Source organism: Glycine soja, chromosome 9 (assembly GCF_004193775.1).
Source record: "Glycine soja cultivar W05 chromosome 9, ASM419377v2, whole genome shotgun sequence".
NCBI classification, from domain to species: Eukaryota; Viridiplantae; Streptophyta; class Magnoliopsida; order Fabales; family Fabaceae; genus Glycine; species Glycine soja.
Window position 1 is genome coordinate 26,726,967 of NC_041010.1, and position 6,493 is coordinate 26,733,459.

Sequence of the window (6,493 nt, forward strand, 5' to 3'; positions counted from 1 at the left end):
TCCATGCTGGGTCTTCGACTTGCTTGGTGATGTTTCAATAGCGTGTGAGTAAAATTTTGTAATTGCCATGTTGGGTCTCTGACTTGCTTGACTTCACAAAGTTTATCACAAAATAAAATCTTTTCTAAAAAGGTAAAAATACTCAAATAAATTATCACTCAATTCTTCTTTTTTCCACAAAAATTACACATTACTCGAGATCACTTCAACGTCCAATGCCTTAAGCGATTTTCTCAGCTTTTTCTTAAAATTCAATGTCACCTCAATGTCCAATACCTTAACGACTATTTTTCACACAATTAAAACAAATCTTTCTAAAAAGATAAAATCAACCTAACACACAAACTATTTTCTATCCAAAGAACTACGTAAGTCTGGTTTTCTCATTGCACCTAGGATACGTAGGAGCGAGGGCAAACCCCTTGTCGACCTAAGAAACTAAAAATACATAGAAATCCCTTTCTATTTCTAAAAATAAAATTTTGCTTTCTTTTTCTAAATAAAAAAAATGTAACAAACATAATTAATATTCTTTAGGGAAGATAAATAATTAAAAAGTCACTTTATTTTTAGCACACTCGATTAAAGGCTATCGTCTTCATGACAAGCGCATGGGGTGCAAACACCTTACCCATGCATAAACGACTTCCAAATATTTTTTCTCAAATCATAGACCCTTTTGTATCTTTTTTTTTCTTTCCCAACGTTTTCCTTAAATAAACGTTGGTGGTGATTCCCCTAGTTTTCCTTTTTTTGGGAAAACTCTTTATTTTTTTTATTGTCATCCTGTCGTAGCCCACGTTATGAAAAATGGCGACTCCATTAGGATCTGGTTAGAAAGTTAAGTCATTTGATCGAGTGTGCAATTTTATCGTGACTTTTTCTTTATTTATTTTTCCTTTTTCTTTTATCTTTTCATTGTGCTCCCACTCGCTATTGTGTTTTCTTCAATCCCGCTTCCTTTATTCTTTGTTTCGCTCATGCTTGTATATATCCTTTGCTTCGTTGTTACTTCTTTATGTGTATCCTTGTATTTATTTATTACTTTCGTAGTTAGAAATTAATCATGTCATTGAATCCTAGGGTGGACGACATGTGCTATATTTGTTGTATTTGCTTGATAATTTTCTGGTTGTTTTGCAGGTAGGGTTGGGTAGTTCTTAGGTTGCTCTATTCATACACAACACCTATACTTTTGCACAAACTTTGAGATATTGGGTCCTATACCTAGGTCTCTATGTGAGCCATAGGGAGTGGACGTCAATTTGTGGTCATACTGGGTCTCTGACTCACTTGATGACAGTGAAGCCTTATCTAGAGTTTTCCTCTTTTTGTGATGCATTGCCACTGGTAGTCCCCATTGTCGTAGTGTTGTTACTTAAGAGGATGATGTCTCTAGAGGCTAGTGAGGTTACATGAAACTACCCTTGGAAGTTGTCATTGGAAAGTGGACTTTTAGACCCTTTCCGCTAGGTTCTTGAATTAGGGACACGGAGTAGACTCACCCTATTTTGTTTCCTTAATTATATCATGCATTTCCTCATGGTGTCATGATGGACATATCATTTTTGCATTCATCATTTATCATATTCATGCACTGCATTCGCATAAGTCATTGCATTTTCGTACATATTTATTTAACATGTTTTTTTGTTCAAACCATTACATGCATTCTATTGTCATTATTCGCATGTCATGTTCACTCTTGCATGATCTGGACATATATTTGCTTATGCCTTGCATTCTCCTCTATATCGCCAAAGTCACAATGAAGCACAAAAGCTTACACCGCATTCTTGGTTATGTGCATTGAGTACCATGGTAATAGCTATAAGCATATCATGTTGGGGGTATACGCTCCTTTTTCCTGAAAATGATAAAAAATCTGGTGAGCATGGTACCCAACATGTGGTCTTTCGGGCATCTTGTGTCGATCTTATAAATACATCTGCCATGGATCACATAAGTATATCCTGCTCATTCATCATATCTCCTCTATGATAGATTGCAGAAGTATTGACGATCAAAATTTCTATTCCTTGGAACATGGGATCAAACCAAGCATAATCTTCTAAGAAAAAGTATTGACGATCAAAATTTCTATTCCTCGGTTTAATCGATTACAAGGTAATCATTATCGATTACACAGTTCAGTAGACACAATGATTGGTTTTTCAGGAGTCTCTGCTTTAATCGATTACCAGATAATCATAATCGATTACTTTGTTCTTAAAAGTTTTCCCATAAGTGATCAAGAACACTTTAATCGATTACATCAAGAATCTTGAAAGTTTTCCAGATTTTGGGAAGAACACTTTAATCGATTGAAATGATAATATAATTGATTACTTCTTTGAAATAATCAATTACATTGAATATTTAATCGATTATAGGCGGTTATAACTGTTTTCTCTATAAATAACCACCTTATATTCTTACTTCTAAGTGCTAGAAAGTGCAAGCTAAAATAAGTGAAATAAAGAGAGAAGATTAATTGCTTAAAAAAGTAAGACTCACAACTTCTAAACTTAGTTTTTGAAGATGTCATGGTGAAAAATTAGTTGTGAATTTCTCGAGTTCAAAAAGATACTCATTCACTCAAGCAAGGTTCTTGCGTATGATTGATCAGGTTGTGTCTTTCCTTGACTCTATTTTTCCTGTGTTTTACACATTGTTATCATATGCATAAATTTCTGAAGGCATGCTAGAATAAGTTTTTCTAGTTTGACACTTATTCACAAAGGACCCTAGGGTTGGGTGCCTTAGTCTCTTTTTCTAGGGTAGGAACTGAGATTGATAGTGATTGCTTGTAAGAATTCTATATGAATAGTAAAAATTTAATTCAGGTTGGATTAGATAACTGGATTAGCTTCTCTAGAGATAGAGAGTGAACCAGTATAAAAATTGTTGTACATATTGATGTAGCTCCAAGTAAAGCTTGTAGGCCTTGGATCTTTTTCATCAATGGAATCCTTTGCTTCTTGAAGATCAATGGCAGCGGAATGGAGAAGGAGGAAAAGTGATTGGAGATGCCACTTCATGGAGAAGATGAGTCAAGAACAAACTCACCATCATAGGAAACCATCGATAAGAGCTTGAAGGTAGGAGAAAATGAGTGGAGGAAAAAGGAGAGAAGGAACACGAAATTTTATGCCTTAAATGAGGTCTGAACTTTGAAGTGTAATTCTCAAATGATCAAAGTTGAAAAAATACATACACAAGGCCTCTATTTATAGCCTAAGTGTCACACAAAATTGGAGGGAAATTTGAATTTCTATTTAATTTCACTTGAATTTGAATTTGAATTGGTGGAGCCAAAATTTCACTAATTATGATTAGTGAAATTTAGCTATGGTTTAGCCCACTAATCCAAGATCAAGTCCAAGATTCTCTACTTAGTGTGCTTAGGTGTCATGAGGCATGTAAAGCATGAAGGACATGCACAAAGTGTGACTATATGATGTGATAATGGGGTGTAGCAAGCAAATACTCACCTCCCCCTTAAGATGGTCCAAAATTTAATTTGATTAGGCTTCTCCCAATTCAATTAAATTTATCTCCCAACACACACACACATCAAATAGTGCACTTAATGCATGTGAAATTACAAACCTACCCCTAATACAAAACTAGTCTAGGTGCCCTAAAATACAAGGGCTGAAAAATCCTACATTACTAGGGCAAGTAAAATCCGACACATTCCAGTGACTGGCCCTGAGATTTGTTTATTGTCATGGCATATGACTAAGGAATAAGCCATGGAAGAAGGAGCTTTGCCACCAAGAAGGTGCCTTGGATAAGAAGCTTGGAGAGGATGCTTCAATGGAGGAAAAGAAAGAGAGAGAGAGAGGGGGGAGCAGGAAATTGAAGGAGGAAAAGAAGGAGAGAAGTTGAACTTTGAAGTGTGTCTCACAAGACTCTCATTCATCAAAGTTACCACAAGTGTTACACATACTTCTATTTATAGCCTAGGTAGCTTCCTTGAGAAGCTTCCTTGATAAGCTTTCTTGAGAAACTTCCTTGAGAAGCTTCTTTGAGAAGCTTCCTTGAGAAGCTAGAGCTTAGCTACACACACCCCTCTAATAACTAAGCTCACCTCCTTGAGAAGCTTCCTTGAGAAACTTCCTTGAGAAGCTTCCTTGAGAAGATTCCTAGAGAAGCTAGAGCTTAGCTACACACACCTCTCTAATAGCTAATCTCACCTCCTTGAGATGAGAAGCTAGAGCTTAGCTACACACCCCCTATAATAGCTAAGCTCACCCCCATGCCAAAATACATGAAAATATAAAAAAAGTCCTTACTACAAGACTACTCAAAATGCCCTGAAATACACGGCTAAAACCCTATACTACTAGAATGGCCAAAATACAAGGCCCAAAAGAAGAAAAAACTTATTCTAATATTTACAAAGAAGAGTGGACCCAACCTTGGCCCATGGGCTCAGAAATCTACCTTGAGGTTCGTGAGAACCCCAAGGCCTTCTTTAGCAGCTCTAGCCCAATCCTCTTGGAGTCTTCTATTCAATACCTTTAGGGGGTAGGATTGCATCATCCCCTCCACCTTGGAAAGGATTTGACCTCAAATCTTGAAGTTCTTCATACTCTCGGCTCCTTCCCTCGACACCTGTAAAAAGATGAAAACATATGTATTAGTGGTGTTGGGTATGTTAGAGTAGGGTAAGGTCTGAAAACCCCTTTCATGGACATCTTCCCATGAGGAAACATGGTTCCTAACCAACTCAATAAGTGGTGCTACAAGTATAGAAAAATATGGGACAACCCTTTTGTAAAAGTCTTTTAAGTCATGGCAGCCCCAAATTTCCCTTATACTTGGTGGAGTGGGTCAATCAGGAATGACCTTTATTCTCTTAGGGTCCGTGGGAACCCCTTGATCACTATTTAAAAAATTAAGGAAAGTAATGCAATAAAGCGTACATTTTTCTGTATTTTCATGTTGATTTGTCTCATGCATGTTTAGCCTAATCCTAATCAAGCATTGTCCTCAGATGTCTTTTGTTGGACTAAACTTAACCAGAACTGCATTAAGACATAACATACCAAAAACTAAGTTATCGTATCCCAATGTCTCGTGAAAATACGATAAACTAGCCCTGTCCTATCAAGTTCTAAGAATCAGACCAGTTTTCACTGTTGAATGATCCTAACAAAGCATGCATCTACATGATCAAGGCAAAAGCACACTGGAATGACGTACTGATAGCACATAGAACACATAAAACATCATTAAATATATATACAAGTATTTACATCAAGTACCTACAAGGAAAAACCAACAGAGGATTTAGCTCTCCATATCTGGGAAGCTTCCTTTACAACAAAGAGAAGATAAAAATGAAGGATTAAAGAAATACAAGTAGTGGGGATGTCTCCTCCACCTCTAGAACCTCACAATCACTCATAGACTCATCTCATGCTCTCAAGATGGCTTCCTCTTCTCACTCAGTTCTCTACAAGTCTTCTCACAACAAAAGCTCTCAAAACCCTCTGGAACTTGGACCTTTCTCTCTCTAGAAATCTCTAAACATGCAAAAGCTTCAAGAATTGCCCAAACTCCCTCGCCATTTCTGATTTCAGGCTTAAATAGGTGGCCTTGTTGGTGCTTGCGCGCTTAGCGCAACTTTGGCTCGCTTAACGTGCATTAGTGAATTTCGGCTTAGCGCTTGTCTTTTCGCTCAGTGGATGGACTCAAGCGGTGCGCTTAGCGTGATTAGCCCTCACTCAGTGAACATGCACAACTCATCCTTCTTCCATATTCTTCCTCGCGCTCAGCCAAAGGAGTGTTGCGCTCAGCGGATGGCTCGCTAAGCCAGAAGATTGGCTTAGCGAGCGGATGAAAATCAGCACTTCATAAACTTGCCTAATTAACCTGAAATTGAGAGGAAATGATTGTTAAACACACAAAATGGGAGTACTAAGTATTTATTACCTATCATTAACAAAAAGTAATTACAACACTACAAAATAACCATAAATTGGAGGAGTTTGATACAATTTACACAGGTTTTATACACAAAAGTTAGTCGTATTCATCGACCAAAAATTATTCCTACAAAAAAATACGACAAACCTAAGGTGTCCCATATGAGCACCTAAGTTTGTATTAAAACCAAAAATAAGAACAAACCTACCTAATGAGTCCCTATGTACATGAATCATGAAGATGTTGGGTGCATGACTGATTTTACAAAAGAGGGTTGCAACACTCAACACATTCATCATATCACTTATTTTAGGGATTTGGTGCCTAATAATACCTATTTTGGACACCAACAAAGCACAAGAATTTAAGCTCTTACGAACCAAACCCTCATCCAACAACTCCTTTAATTGAGGAATAACCTCAAGCCCAAGAGGTGTGGTAGTGCTAACAAGTGTCTTTTTACAAAGGAGAAGATATGGAGGTTGTCTAAGAGCGGAAGTTTCTTTAATATTTGTCTTTATTTCAAAATGACTTTCCTTCTTAGCTAACCTCT